Source organism: Suncus etruscus, chromosome 2, assembly GCF_024139225.1.
Source record: "Suncus etruscus isolate mSunEtr1 chromosome 2, mSunEtr1.pri.cur, whole genome shotgun sequence".
Lineage (NCBI taxonomy): Eukaryota > Metazoa > Chordata > Mammalia > Eulipotyphla > Soricidae > Suncus > Suncus etruscus.
The window spans coordinates 15,660,851-15,677,541 of NC_064849.1; the positions used below are offsets into that span (position 1 = coordinate 15,660,851).

The 16,691-nt window shown below is 45.4% G+C and overlaps 1 non-coding gene across 1 annotated transcript; it reads right to left on the reverse strand.

Moving 5' to 3' along the window:
* Positions 1 to 3,564: 3,564 nt before the first annotated feature.
* On the reverse strand, positions 3,565 to 3,671 carry LOC126003126 (U6 spliceosomal RNA). Its single transcript, XR_007493667.1, has one exon. It is a non-coding gene; the product is annotated as a U6 spliceosomal RNA (small nuclear RNA).
* Positions 3,672 to 16,691: the final 13,020 nt, after the last annotated feature.

Genomic DNA, 16,691 nt, shown 5'->3' on the forward strand with positions numbered 1-16,691 from the left:
TTGCTTTCCAGATGGTCCATGTGATAGGTCTATTATAGCTGTGATGCATGCATAACACCCCACACACTGGATAAAAATATCAAGGCAGCTCACTCTGAAGTCTCACTTGCCATTATTTTCTAATCATGCATAATACATTTATAGTCAGTTTCCTTCTATGGAATTCATCAAGCTCTTTTGCAATATTTTAGGAAATACTACTGTTAAGAGTTTTTTGACCTTCTATTTACCCAAAACTGTTTACTATCAGAAACATTTGAGATTCTTTAGCACAAATGATCAGCTTTTTTCCCAAATAAACAAATACAGCAGACCTTGACATTATAAAGAAATATCAGGGACTGGAGAGATAGCATGTAATAAGGCGTTTGCCTTGCATGCAGAAGGATGGTGGTTCGAATCCATCCCATATGTCCCGTGAGCCTGCCGGAGGTGATTTCTGAGCATAGAGCCAGAAGTAGCCCCTGAGCACTGGCGGGTGTGACCCCCCCAAAAAAGGGAAATATCAGCTTCCTCTATATTGATGGCTAGTTATATTACTGTCTGATGCCGCACATATTTAATGCTCATGCTAAAGATCCCATTTTTTCTAATGCTTCAAAAATGTCTTCCTAAGAAAGGAGTCTCAGTATCAAGTCTATTCTCTTGGATCTCCAATCAGTACTATCCTGGGATGTGTAGCCTACTTTTTTCCCAGGAGCCAAATTTAATAGCCAAATTTAATATCACTTTACTGCAGAATAAAGAGTAATCTAGAAAAAAAAATTTGCTCTGAAAATGGAGGCTGAAGCAGCAAGCTCACTTTTAGATAATGAACTTATTTTTTCCCTCTGCTAGCTCAACAAAATCACACACCTCTGCACATCTTGACTCATCCAGGTTATGTAGTCAGAAAAAAAGTAGAAATGTTAAACCAGGGGCCGGGCGGTGGCGCTGGAGGTAAGGTGCCTGCCTTACCTGCGCTAGCCTAGGAGACGGACCGCGGTTCGATCCCCCGGCGTCCCATATGGTCCCCCAAGCCAGGAGCGACTTCTGAGCGCATAGCCAGGAGTAACCCCTGAGCGTTACCGGGTGTGGCCCAAAAACCAAAAAAAAAAAAAAAAAAAAAGAAATGTTAAACCATAAAAGTGAAGCCTGTTTATTGTTCTGGTATTGCAATAAATTTATCTAAGATTTTAAGAAGCAATTTCATATAACATGTTATCCTCAAAATTTTATTAATGCAATGATAGAATTGTAGGTAGGGAGTTTGCCTTACCAACCTGGGTTCAATCATCTGTATCCTATAGAGCCCTCAGTCTGCCAGGAATAACCCCTGAGCTCCAGCAATTGTTGTTCAATAATAAAAACAAAAACAAAAATTCTATTCATGCAGCTTGTGTAGGGGGGGAAGGTTTGGGCCACACCTGGCAATGCTCAGTCAGGGGTTACTACTGGATCCTCAGGATTTGACCCTGAGTCAGCTGCATGCAAGGCAAACGCCCTACTCACTGTATTATCATAGTTGTATTCACCTTTTATATTGGTATTTTGATCTTAAACACATTCTTAATTTCTAATTGTTAAACATTTTCTTTTAGAATATACCGTATTTTCCGGCATATAAGACGACCCTTCAACCCATGAAAAACTTCCTAAGTCGGGAGTCGTATTATATGCTGGTATACGGGTGCTGAAACTTGTTCCAGCTTCAGGGATGAGTGATTCGCACCCCTCTTACTTTTAAGAAATAACTTACTTTTAAGACTTTTAGAAAGTTTTTCATGGGTTGAAGGGTCGTCTTATACGCCGGAAAATACGGCTACTGTTGGCAAATATTTTTCTGAGGTTTTTCTTTTTTCTAGTGCAGGGATCAAATATGCAATCCAAGTGTTTTGCCACTGAGCCATATCCCCGTCCACTGTGCGATCTCAGGGAATAGGGATCGATCCTGGGTTGGTCATGTGCAAAACAAGCACCTCAACACCTGTTCTATATCCCCAACCCTTTGTTTGCCAACACTGGTTTAACTGCGGGGGTGGGTATGTATGGATAGAGGGAGAATCTCTAAGCACCGAATGTAATACATGCAACACCAGAAGCCCACAGGCTCACTAGTACGGGAGCCAAGATAGACAAGGAACTCAAATGCTCAACCACAGATGTCTAGATCAAGTTGTGGAATATGGAATGGAATACAAAATGGAAAACTATGTAGCTCTAAGGAATAATCAAATCATGTTAACTGCAGCAACTTGGACGGAACTAGAGGATATCATGTTGACTAAAGGAAGGAAAGGAAGGAAGGAAATTTGACACATACAAAATGATCTCTCTCAGGGTCGGAGTAACAGCACACACAGTCTGTGTGTTTACCTTGGGTGTTTACCTTGCACACAGCCAACCCAGGTTTAATCCCTGGTATCCCATATGGTCCTCCAATCCTGATAGGAGTGAATTCTGAGCACAGAGCCAGGAATAACTCCTGAGCACCACCAGGTGTGCCCCCCACCCCAATCTCTCTCTGATCTGGGACTGAAAGATAAAACAAACAGCAAGGTAGCAACAACAAAGGGCCCAAGGCAAAAACTCATCCACACAATTGAGTAGTGACACATGAGTTGAAAAGGAGGGGTTTGGGGGGCCTTTGGGGGAAAGAAACGGTAATACTGTTAATGGTTGTGATGATGGAATTATGGGAAACTTATTATTAATAGTACTGTACAGCACAGAACGTCAATTAACAAAAACCAAAACAAGGCAAAACTTCCATGACTCCTTCTAGGAAATAAATCATTCATTTTTGGGGGGCTGTGGGCTAGTGGGGAAAAAAATCAGACCACAACCATTGGTGCTCATAGGCTATTCCTAGCACGGGACTGAGGAGTGACCCCTGGCCAGTTGTCAGGGGACCAAATGTAGTAGTGCTGGGAACGGAACAAAGGTTAACTTCATCAAGACAAGTACTTTACCCACAGCATTATCTTGGTCTCTAAATCACACTTTTAATTTTTGGAGCCACACCCGGCTCTGGGCTCAGAAATTAATCCTGACAGGCTATGGGGGCATATGGGATGCTGAGGATGAATCTGGGTCATTATTGTTCAAGGCAAACTCCCTACCTGCTGTGCTCTCACTCCCCAAATCAGACACACTCTTAACCTATCTATGTGGTTAACTGCTTAAATCTAGTAGGGTAATAAAAGAAAAATCTAGTTTTGGTTTAAGTACAAACAGAACAGATTAAAAGCAGACACATAAGGCCAGAGGTAGTAAAGATATTAGGGCACCTGCCTTACATTTGGCTGACCTGATTCAAGTCCTGGAACCAGAAGGTTGCCCAATCACTGCCAGGCATGGTCTCCAAACCAAAAATAAGTAAAATTCAAGCCTGGTTTCAAAATGTTACTTCCCAAGATGTTGTGCCATACAGCGTACAGTTTTTAAGAAACAGACGCTGGAATATAAGAATATCATCTTATAAACAGATACAGGAATGGAATTTTAAAGACCTGGTTTCTATTCTGACATGTTGGAGAGTAGATTGAGGATGGTAAAGACATAAATTCTTTAACTTCTTTTTTTTAAAATATGAAACGCTTCACGAATTTGCATGTCATCCTTGCGCAGGGGCCATGCTAATCTTCTCTGTATCATTCCTATTTTAGTGTATGTGCTGCCGAAGCGAGCACAAATTCTCTAATTTCTGACTACAGGCGATAGTCTGGAAAGCAGACATTCAGGGTTTCGTAAGGTATTTGTATATGAGGCCTCTATTTTTAAAATATACATAAAGAATTCCTTGTTGTTGTTGTTGTTGTTTTGATTTTGGGGCCACAACAGGTGACACTCAGGGATTACTTGTGGCTATGTGCTCAGAAATCTCTCCTGGCTCAGGGGGCCATATGGGATACAGGGGGTCAAAACGAGGTCCGTCCTGGATCAGCCATGTTAAAGGCAAATGCCCTATCACTGTGCTATTGCTCCGGCCCAAAGAATTCCTTCTTAACAAGTACACAGGTCCTCAAATTCTCATGGCAGACTTTATAGGACCTAGCAGTAACTATTAGGTACTAGGCCTTTTTAAAAGAAATATACTTTAAGCACTGTGGTTACAAAATTGCCCATGGTTGAGTTTCAGTAATAGAATGTATGCCACCTTTCACCAGTGCATACTCCCCTGCAAAGTCCCCAGTTTTCCTACCACCCACCCTCCCACCTGATTCTGGGACAGGTATTTTACTTCTTTTTTTGACACCGTGGTTTGCACTATTACTAATGAAGGGGTATCATACATAGTATTTTATCCCTTTTCAGCACAGTACTTGCCTTTTAAAAATGATTTTACTGAAATGCATCATATATTCAAATAATTCGGATGCCATGAGTTGAGAAGTCTGAAAAAATGAACCGACTTCAGCTCTTAGATGTTACACAGCAGTATTAGCAATAATAATCTGACCACTCTAAACAATTCTCCACCCATTTAGTGTACAATCATTGATGCACTAACTGATGAGCAACTAGAAAAGTTTAAGGAATAATAAAACCAGAAAGGTAGCAATACTTTCATAAAATTCTGTGAAAAGTCCTGTAATTTGTACTAAGTCCCTGCTGCTTGCCTGGGCATACCATTTAACAGGCCATTCAACACAAGTCACCGAATGAACAAAACATATCCCAATTGTTTCAATAAAGCTATCATGTTTTTACACACCATCAGTAACAATCATTTTTTAATTATTTTCATTTTCTGAAAAACATTCAAGAATAGAAATTTTGATAAACACTAAAGTCCCGTAAAATGACGCACTCCTAATATCACTGAAAGCAATAGTTAAAACAGTAAGATGCCTTTAAAAACTGTTTTAAGGTTAGCTCCTAGACTGAAATCGAACTAGCATGTCATCCTATGAATGTAAAATACTCTTCAGGGGCCAAAAAAAAAAAAAAAACACACACAGAAAAAATGCTTAAAGGACCTCTTGATACCCACTGAGCTCCCTCAGACCCAGTGTTTGATTCTTGTGAGTGGAAGGCACAAACTACATTTGGAGGGGCTCAGGATTTTGTTTCATGCAGATGCAAACTGTCTTGACATTTTCCTTAGATAGCATTTAATTTTTTTCTGAGGAGTGTTTTCCAATGTTTTACTCTGGTGCTTTTAGTTGTCTTAGAGAAGAGATTTTATTTTAGGTATTATTTGGGAGGACAGGGGAAATGAACTGCTCGTATGAGGGGAAAACAGGGATGAGAGAAAAGCATGGGAGTTAGGTGCTACCTTCATGTCAGACTTTATTATTTGTTTTTATTCAAGAGCTTCAGCATTACACTAGTCTCTGACAGTAAAGATATAATAGAAAACTGGAGTGATAGGCCATGGTTCTGTTGCAAGGCTGGAATTCACAGGGGCTGGAGAGAGAGCACAGCGGTAAGGCATTTATTTGCCTTGCACGCCGCAGACCCTGAACGTACCCAGTTCCATTCCTGGCATCCCATATGGTTCCCCGAGCTTGCCAGGAGCAATTTCTAAGCACAGAGCTAGAAGTAACCCCTGAGCATCGCTGGGTGTGGCCCAAAAAACAATCAATTAATAAATTAAAAAAAAAAAAAGACTGGGAGTCCCAAACAGGAAGTTTATACAGAATTCAGGCTTTACTATAGAAATGTAATGCACTCAAAGGTGAGCTACTACTAGAAATAGATGGGATAGGCAAGGTTTATTCAATTTTACTGCCTGCCTAGCACATCAAAGGAGCAAATCCAGAATCTGGCAACAGGACATCTTACCAACTGACTGACTCTGGTGTCCATAGAGTCTACTAAGGTGCTCCAACCTGCTGAACTAGGGTCAATGCTCCTGGGGTGAATGAACCCTTTAAGTCAAACAGTGGGTCAATGCTGAGCCAATCCACTTACGAGGGGGAAATGAGGGCAAGAATGACCCAAATCATCAAAGTCTGAAGACACTGAGTTTCCAAAAGATGAGAACTTAGAGGTGGAAATAGATGAGAAGTGGAAATTTAGGCTTGTAGGTATGTAGGTAAGATTCGGGAGTAGGAAAAAAGGCATCCTTATCATAAAGACAAGGTTTGTAGACTAACCATATCTGGGCAAACTTGCAAGAGTAGAAGATCCCTGAATTCCCAGCAAGCTATGTGATATCCAACTAGCCCAAAGATGAAGTGAGAGACACCTTCCACCCACCGAAGGGGCTTTGAAACTGTCAAGAGGGTGCACTCAGCCGGAGAGATAGCATGGAGGTAGAGCGTTTGCCTTGCATGCAGAAGGATGGTGGTTCGAATCCCGGCATCCCATAAGGTCTGCCAAGCCTGCCAGGAGTGACCTGAGCGTAGAGCCAGGTGTAACCCAAGTAACCCAAGTGCTGCCGGGTGACCCAAAAACAAAACAAAATAAACATACAAAAACAGAGGGTGCCCTGACCCTGCTTCTTCTCAACTCCCAACAAATTCTGGAGTGCCTCTTCCATCTCAAGTTGAAAAAGAGACTAGCGAAATGATTCTTTCAGGACTCCACAGACTGAACTTGAGAGGCTTAAGGGGTGAATTAACCAAGAGTGAGGCAGACAAGAACAGAGTAAAAAGGGGCTGGAGCAATAGCACAGTGGTAGGGCATTAGCCTTGCATGCGGCTGACCTGGGTCAGATCCAAGTTAAATTCCCAGCATCCCATGTGGTCCCCGAGCGTAGCGGGATGTGACCCAAAAACAAAACAAAAAACAACAGAGTAAAAGGAATAGTCTATTATAGAATATAAAAAAACACAGTGGTCTTTATTTTCTGCCCATCACTGTCTCAGGGAAGCCTTTGTTTTGTTTGAGGTCATACCTGGCAGTGCTGAGCTTATTCCTGGCTCATATGGGATGCTGGCAATCGAAGCCACATCAGTCTCATACAAGGCACCCTACCTGTTACACTATAACTTCCACTCCAGGGGAACACTTCGCTTTTTTAGGGAGGCAGGGCCATTCTCAGTCATATTCAGAACTACTCCTGGCTGGACTCAAGGGACTATATATGGTGCCAGGAATTGAATTCTGCAGCATGCAAGTCATGCATCCCTACCAGTTCTGCAATCTCTCTGGGTGGCCCTTTTCATTCTTGATGCCCTTCAGGGGCCATTTCGACCGGGAGGCTAGTTAGGCATACTACTGTTTATAAAGACTAGTAATCTTGGGAAGCTGGTCAGTGATGGGAAGAAATGACCCCAGGAGGGGAGAGCATGCAGTACAAAGTACTGAGCATTTCTGGGCATGTTCAACTTGTTTCTGTGATACGTACTGAATGAATCGATAAGGGGATTTTCCCCAAGGGAAACAAATTAGATCACTTCACTCAGCTAGAGAAATATTCAGTTCTTATTCTATACACGGCTTTCCTTTTCACCTGAGGTTTTCAGAGACAATAGGCTAGGTAAACCATGAAACTAAAGGCATACTTTTATCAAGACATTTTTTTGGGGGGGCCACACCGGCAGTGTTCTGGGGGTTACTCCTGGCTCTATGCTCAGAAATCGCTCCTGGCAGGCTTAGGGGGACCATATGGGATGCCGGGATTCAAACCATCATCCTTCTGCATGCAAAGCAAACACCCTACCTCCATGCTAACTCTCCGGCCCCTTACCAAGACATTTTAATTTGAAATTAAAGATAAACTGGTGAGGGCTGGAAGGACCGGTCCACAATATAAAGTTTAGCACAAAGAGTGGTGAGTGCAGTTAGAGAAACAACTACACTGATTACTATCATGGCAATGGTAGCGAGTGAGAGAAATAGAATGCCTGTTTCAAATATAGGCAGGGGGTGGGGAGGAGGGAAATGGGGGGCATTGGTGGTGGGAAGGTTGCACTGGTGAAGAGGGTGCTCTTTTTTAATAACCGAAACCCAACCACAAACATGTTTGTAATCATGGTGCCTACATAAAGATGAAAAAAGAAGATAAAATGTGCATACAGGCAATAATCCAATCTTGGAGTTTCCAACTGTTAGAAAAACAGGCTATGATATAGCTCACAGAAACTGAGAAGTTGGGGCCGGGAAGGTGGCGCTAGAGGTAAGGTGTCTGCCTTACAAGCGCTAGCGTAGACCGCGGTTCGATCCCCCGGCGTCCCATATGGTCTCCCCAAGCCAGGGGCGATTTCTGAGCTCACAGCCAGGAGTAACCCCTGAGCGTCAAACGGGTGTGGCCCAAAAAACCAAAAAAAAAAAAAAAAAAAAAAGAAACTGAGAAGTTGCACTTCTAATCCTGTCTGAGGATGAGCCTGGCACTTCACATTTAAAGACATCCTTAATTCAAGAAGTGGCCTCATACTGTATGACTAATGCTTCGGTCTTAATGACAGCCCTAAAACCAAAGGACCTGAAACAAATTTGTTTGGCAGTGTTTGGACCATACTTGGCATTGTTGGGGACTGGATCACAATGTGCAAGCCAAGGCAAGCATTTAACTCATACTAATTCTCCTCATGTCAGATGCTTATGAAGAGAACGCATTCTAGCTTTTATGTTGTAGAAATAAACTTTTTCAAAACACTTTGGCAACACACTAGCAAATTTCTTTCTTTCTTTTTTTTTTTTTTGTGGTTTTTGGGTCACACCCGGCAGTGCTCAGGGGTTACTCCTGGCTCCATGCTCAGAAATTGCTCCTGGCAGGCACGGGGGACCATATGGGACGCTGGGATTCGAACCGATGACCTCTTGCATGAAAGGCAAACGCCTTACCTCCATGCTATCTCTCCAGCCCCACACTAGCAAATTTCTTAACGGAAAATTACAGATCAGGGGCTGGAGTGATATGATAGCACAGAGGTAGGGCATTTGACTTGTGCCCTGCTGACCCAGGACAGATCCCGGCATCACATACGGTCCCCAGAGCCTGCCAGGAGCGATTTCTGAGCAGAGCCACGAGTACCCCTGAGCATTGCTGGGTATGTTGCCCCTAAAATAAATAACCAAATAAAGCTATCTTAAAAAGGTGGGGGGGGGGGCTGGAGAGAAAGCACAGAGTAGGGCGTTAGCCTTGCACATGGCCGACCCAGGATAGACCTGGGTTTGATTCCCGGCATCTCATATGGTCCCAGAACTACCAGGATTGATTTCTGAGCAGAGAGCCAGGAAGAACCCCAAGAGCAAGGCTGGGCATGGCCCCAAAAAACAAACAAACAAACAAAACAAAAAAAGAAGGGCCGGGCTGCCTCGGTGGCACTAGAGGTAAGGTGTCTGCCTTGCAAGCGCTAGCCAAGGAAGGACTGCAGTTCGATCCCCCAGCGTCCCATATGGTCCCCCCCAAGCCAGGAGTGATTTCTGAGTGCTTAGCCAGGAGTAACCCCTGAGCATCAAATGGGTGTGGCCCAAAAAACAAAAACAAAAAAAAAAGGGGGGGGGGGGAAGTACAGAGCAGAGGCATCAAAAATCAAAATAGAGATTGATAATTCCTTATGGGTGGGGGCGGTTAGGACCACAACTGGTGATGCTCAGGTGTTACTCTGGGCTCTGACTCAGGAACCACTGTAGAGGTGCTCAGGGGACCAAGTAGGCTTCGATCCCGGTGGGGCTACATGCAAGAGAAACGCCTAGCTATACTGTCTCTCTGGTGCCAAGACTGATTTCATCTAGGAAAAGAATGCAGAAACATTACTATTTCCCCCTTACATCTTAAACAGTAAACACCACTCTAAACAATAAAGTGAATATTTACTATTTAAGATTACAGCCCATTCTTGGCCAAATTTGAAACATACGGAAGACAGCCTTCCACTGGCATTATATCTGCAAAAAAGCAACTTTGCTCTTTAGTTATACTATTGCTGTTTTCTTACGTTCCCTAGGGACAGCTGCCTGGTTTGATTATAACCGAACATGACAATCCGAGAAGCGTTCACAGGGCCAAGAATATTAGGCATGCGTTTAGAACAATACTTAAAAACGACCACCCTGATGAGGAGCCTGGGAACAACCCTGAAGCAGAAACCTTTAAGAAACCTCTAGTCTTGGGAGACATCTTACTTAGTCCTAAGTTTTTGTAAAGATGTAGTAAAGCACTATTAATTATTATTAATATGGACTTTTGGAGGTCAGAAACAAGTCCGCAGGAGTTGCAGCAGATGCCAAGAATGGCGATGGAGGGGGCCCATCACCCAACAGAACCACAGGCGCAGAACAGACCAGAAAACCACACCGACTACAGGTGGATCGATTCCCAAGCATGGAAGAACCTCGACCAAGGAGTTTTTACAAATCATTCTTGGCCTTCATATATATATATAAAAAAGCTTGGGCTGGAGAGCTCGCATGGAGGTAAAGCATTTGCCTTGCATGCAGAAGGTCGGTGGTTAGATTCCTGGGATCCCATGTGGTTCCTGGAGCTATTTCTGAGCGTAGAGCCAGGAGTAACCCCTAAGCGCTGTCGGGTGTGCCCCCAAAACAAAACAACAACAACAACAAAAGTGCGCCTCTCAAGAGGGGAGAGGCAAACAGCATGTATATGTGGCTACCATGTTCCTAGACCCGGGGAACACATGTGCCTTTCAATATCCAATATTACAACACGATTGTGCAAAAGAATGGTGAATTTGGGGGCATGAGAGACAGCATGGAGGTAAAGCGTTTGCCTTGCACGCAGAAGGTCGATACTTCGAATGCCCGCATCCCATATGGTCCCCCGAGCCTGCAGGAGCGGTTTCTGAGAGTAGAGCTAGGAGGAGCCCCCCAGCGCTGCCGGGTGTGACCCTAAAAGCAAAACCAAACCAAACAATGCCGATCATGTAAGTGCAAAAAAAAAAATCCATTCTCCTCTCTCAATTTGAGGGGCGTGATCACCTCGGCGAGCCCGGGCACCACCTCCGGGCAGGCGCCTAGGCGCGCCGAGCTGCTGCAGCCCGGCCCAACGCTCGGGGCGCTCCCGGGGTCTCCCGGGCCGAACTGCCACGGGGAAGCGCACGCGCGAGGCGCCCAGCCGGAAGTGAGCGTCTCCGTTCCGGCCCGGGAAGCGAAGCGACCGGCCCGATGCGGAAATCCGGGTCTTCAATCTGCCTCACGCCGGCTCGGACCGGCTCGGACCGGCTCGGACCGGCGCGGCGCGGCCCGCGGCCCCTCACTCAGACTGCCCGCTCCGCTCCGCTCCAGTCAGGCCGCGCCCTGCACGCGGCCCGTCACGCAGCCCCGCGCTCGCGGCCCCCAGAGGCTCAGGCTCAGGGTCCGGGTCCGAGCCTGCCTGGCCACCCCGGCACCGCGTCCACTCGCCTTCTGCTCCTCCGCCGACGCCGCCTCGGACACTGGGGTCGACATGCCGCTCCTTCCGCGCGCCACACGCCGGGGAGACAGTCGCTGCTCACTGGGTGGCTGAGGCCGCCCGAGGCCCGGCCCGCCGCCGCCGCCGCCGCCGCCGCCTGCTACCCGCTCGCCCGCCCGGCTACTCTGCTCTGCGCGCCTTCGCCCGCCACTGCAAAAATGGCCGCCGCCTTGTGAGAAGAGGAGCGCGCGCCGAAGTCACGCCCCACTTTGGCAGGACACGCCCCTCCTGGGATAGGCCACGCCCATCCCGCCGCGCCGCCGCCTTGTGAGAAGAGGCGCGCGCCGAGGCCACGCCCCCTCATTGGAATAGGCTTCGCCCACCCCGCCGCGGCTCCCGCTACTGCAAAACTGGCCGCCGCCCTGTGAGACGCGGAGCGCGCGCCGAGGCCACGGCAACCTAGGAGTAGGCCACGCCCCCTCCGTGGGGACAGGCTCCGCCCACTCCACCGAGGCTCCCGCTCGGCCCGTAGAAACAAGGAACGCCCCTTCCGCTCCTCTTCCGAGGCGCCTTCCCGCCACGTCCTGGGAGCTGCAATTGACAGTCGTAGTCTCAGGGCTTCTTGCTGTTTTTGGTCTGGGCTCTTGGGGGAGTTTTATTTCCGCTCCCCCGGAACCCTACTCTCTCTCTCTTTTTTTTTTTCTCCTCGTCTAGATGCTTTCTGCTGGTGCACACGCTTGCTCTGGGCTCTGCAAAGCTCTGGTTTTTTTTCTGGCCCTGGAGGGACAGATCCCAACCCCACCCCATCCCATCCCAGGAGGTGTTGGGGCTCATCTAATGTTGGAAATGCTACTGGGGCTCCCACATGCCTAATATGGATTCGAGTTCTTTGAACCATCTCTCTCTGGCCCTGAATTGACTTTCTGAATTGCAGGCTCTTTTGACTTTAGATTTGGTATTTGGATATTGGGTATCTAGAGAGGTACTGACACTCGGATGTGTCTCTAATGAAGGGTCTTTTGGAAACTTGATAATGAGATTGCCTAAAAAAAAAGAGAGTGCCTTCTCAGAGTTAAACTAGTAACAAAGCAACAGAATTTAAATCCTGTGTGATGGGGGGGAAGAAGAGTTAATCAAAATATTCTAAAACAGGATTTGAAAACCATTCCAAAACTCAACCAGGATATTCTGTTAGACTCTCAAGAGAGGAAGAATTTTGCGATTGCAACCTGAAAAAAAACGAGCAGGCATCTCCTTTGGAGGAAAGACAGGAATAAGTTAGGCAAATAAGTATTTAAAATGACAGGATTGAAAAGGCCAACTCTTTGACAACTATATCCCAAGACAAAGCCTTAAGCTGGGCCTCCAGAGAAGCATCCTAAAATAGAAACAGGGCACAGTAAACTCAAAAGTTTAAGGTGGTTGGGGCTAGTGCGATGGCACTGCAGGTAGGGCAGTCTGTCTTGCATCCAGATGACCTGGGTTTGATCCTCAGCATACCATATGGTTCCTCCTAGCACTGCCAGGAGTAACCTCTGAGCATTGCTGGTTGTGGCTCCCAACTAAAACAAACAAAAGTTTAGCGTGTGTGTGTGTCCACCTTCTTAGAAATCACTCAGACAAGTGTGAGTTTTTTAAAGTTTAACCTCATGTTGAAGGACAAGACCAAACAATTGAAACAAAGCGTTATTTCCATTTAACAGCATGCCCCAAGCTGATCTGCCGGGGCTGCCTCCTGCAGAAGGTCACTCCCATCCCTACTACCACTGTGGGCTACAAGCAAGTTTATATAGGGTTTTGCACAAAAGATTACTTCATTCTGTTACCTTGAAACTGATTGGCTGATGTCTAGGGACTTCCCACAGTTCTTGCTATCTAAGCCCTAACAAGATATCTGCTATATTGGCCAGGTGTCCTGGGATAGTGTTTATGATTTCTAAGGGCCTTGAGAGCCGTAAGCTGTGACAGAGAGCCTTGTGATTTTTACAAATGGAAATTTAGCCTTGTTAGCCTTAAATCAACAAAATAGAGTTCCTTCTGCTCTAGGCTCCACAGTGTGCTTCAAACATGCCTAGAAATCCTGACTGCTCCAAAATTTGGGTGCCCATGGGAGTAAAACAATGACTTTAGTAACACTATTGTGAGATATATGTTGTAACAAGCAATATAAGCTAAATTATTTTGTGCCTGCTAAGAGGGGCAAGCTTGGGGTTGCTGGGAACACTGATAGAGGGAAGGTCACACTGGTGAGATTGGTGTTTATTTAACCTTGAATACCCAAAATAACTGTATTATGAACAACTTTGCAAATCATGGTTTCAGACATAAAAACAAAAATCTCCAGGTGCTGTGCAATTAATAGGTCCCTCTCTGATGTCCAAGTCTCTTTACCATTCAATGACACCATTTGTCCTGTTTCTTGATACCTGGTCCAAATGATGACATCCTGGTCATGTCCCTGCATCACCTACATACTACCAATGTATGTTGCCTGTTCTTGTCCTTGTACTATTCTCTGTTCAGCATATATATATTCCTGGTCTGTAGTTGGAACCATCACTGGTATCCTCATGCTGGGGATTGCTGCTCTAATTTGTTGCTGGTCCTCTTTAGGACTATCACTATCATATCCTTTTGGATTTCTGAGGTCTCTGGCTGTGGCCACATGATGATCCTTTGAGGTCTGATAGTCTACTCTGGTGCCACTGTGAGGTCAGATAGTCTTACCGAGCTTTCTTTTTTTATTTGTGGCACACATATCTGGCTGTGCTCAGGGTTCTGGCTTTGTGATCATTCCTGGTAGTGCTTGGGTGACCATATGGAGCGCCATAGACCAAATGGCTACATACAAGGCAAGTATCCTATCTGCTTTACTGTCTATCCAGCCCCATACACTTCCTTTTTTTTTTTTTTTTAATTTGGGGGCCATATTTGGCAGTATTAAGCTTACTCATGGTTCCACACTCAAGAATCATTCCTGGCAGGGCATGGGGAACCATATTTCATTCAACGTGCCACAAATTGCATGACTTTATTATTCCTTAAGGTTGAATAGTAATCCACTGTAAATATTCTACAAATACTTTTGTTTTTCTTGTTTTATTTATTTTGGGGGCCACACCCAGTGACGCTCAGGTGTTACTCCCGGCTATATGCTCAGGAATTGCTCCTGGCTTCAGAACCATATGGGACGCTGGGTTAGTCCGTCTTAGTGCAAGACAAACGCCCTACTGCTTGTGCCATTGCTCCGGCCCTTTTTATTTATTTTTAACTGCAATTTCTTTAGTTTTTGTTGTTATTACTTTTGTTATTGGGCCACACCAGTGGCGATCAGGGGTTACTCCTGGCTCTGCACTGAGAAATAGCTCCTGGCATGCACGGGATTGAACCTGGGTTGGACATGTGCAAGGCAAGTGTGCTACCCACTGTGCTATCGCTCTAGCGATATTCATTTGTTTTTGAACATTTGGGTTGCTTCTATATATTGGCTATTGTACTAAGAGCTGCAATAAATATAGGTGTGCATATGTATCTTTGAATGTTTTTGTGTCATTATAGTGGAACAATAATGTTCCACAGACAATATCAATCGATAATAAACATTGAACTAGAATACAGACCTTACAGTGCCAGTCTTGGGGTAAGGGGAATAAATAGACTGACTGGAAATAACATGGGAACATGGGTGGAGTACATGTATTGTGCTAAAGGAGGCAACTATTCACCAAAACTTTAACTGTCAATCAACAAATAATGGAGGGAGGGATGAACTAGAGTTGACAAAGGGAACGGGGGTAAGCTCATGAGTAATTCAGTGATGGGGTATGCAGTAACTTTATGATCAAAACTAGATACTAGAACATTGTTGTAGTTCTATTACCTAAACTATAATAAAAAATTAATACACAACACACAAATTTAATTGCAAAAAAATAATTGAAAAAACCATGAAGTTATCTTCAGAGGCTGGAGATATATGCTATAAAGTAGTAGAGCAAATACCTAGCATGTGTGAGGCCATGGGTTCAACCCTCGCACTGGATGCCTTCTCCGTATCCCCACTATACACTGGGAGAGATCCCCACCCTCACCCCCCCTTTTTTTGGCTTTTGGGTCATACCTAGCAGCGCTCAGGGGTTACTCCTGGCTCTACGCTCAAAACTCGCCCCTGGCAGGCTTGGGGGACCATATGGAATGCCGGGATTCGAACCACTGTCCTCCTGCATGCAAGGCAAACTCTTTACCTCCATGCTATCTCTCTGGTCCCCAGCCTCACCTTTTTTTTGTTTGTTTGTTTGTTTTTGTTTTTGGGCCACACCCGGTGACGCTCAGGGGTTACTCCTGGCTATGCGCTCAGAAATCGCTCCTGGCTTGGGGGACCATAAGGGACACCAGGGGATCGAACCGCGGTCCATCCTAGGCTAGTGCTGGCAAGGCAGACACCTTACCTTTAGCGCCACCGCCCTGGCCCCCAGCCTCACCTTTTAATAAAAAGAATCTTTTCTGAGAATTGTGAATTATTAAAAGCTTAAGAATTTTTATGGAATGTAAATATCCTTTCCTCTTTTAGTTTGTATTTATGCTTATTTGTATTTTTGGTTTAGGGACCACACCTGGCAGTGCTTGGGGAACTATGTGGTGCCAGGGATAAAACCCAGGCCTCTCAGGCACCTGGCCTGCTGAACTATTTTTCATCCTTAGCTGGTATTATGCAAGAGTTAGTGGCTTCGTGCTGGGCACCCCGTAGCCTGCAGTCACACTCACCACCCATCTAGATTCTCTTAGCTGCTCTGATAGTTGAAGCTTCAACTAACCACATTCCCCTCTCCAAAATACCAGGTTCTAGAGTCACAGGTATGCAGCGTCTAGCCTACATGGGCAGTTTGGATTTCCAAACCTGTTCTCACAGCTTTGGCCTATTTGTTTCAGTCTTGTGCCTTGTCATCTGATTTACTGATGTACAGTGTCCCTGCCCAGATAGCTAAAACTATGCTTGGTTGCTGATAGTTGGATTGGGTGGGAGGTGGGAGGAGGAGGGAATGGAAGGAAGCTTATGATGCACTAAGACAACATTTCTCTTTTTTTTTTTTTTTTTGGGGTCACACCAGGCAGTGCTCAGGGGTTATTCCTGGCTCCAGGCTCAGAAATTGCTCCTGGCAGGCACGGGGGACCATATGGGACGCCGGGATTCGAACCGATGACCTCCTGCATGAAAGGCAAACGCCCTACCTCCATGCTATCTCTCCGACCCCAACATTTCTCTTTTCGTCATTTCTCATTTCTTTTCCAGTTGCCAAATGTTTTCCATTAGAACTCTGAAAATGACTGTGATTAATTAGAACAAAGTTTGGTGTGTCTTTCCCATCATCATGGCAGCTGTTATACTAGAATGGAAACTGCCGGTTACTGAAATTCATTCAATCACAGAAATGTCTCGTTTAAAAATAAAAGTCAAGTACACACA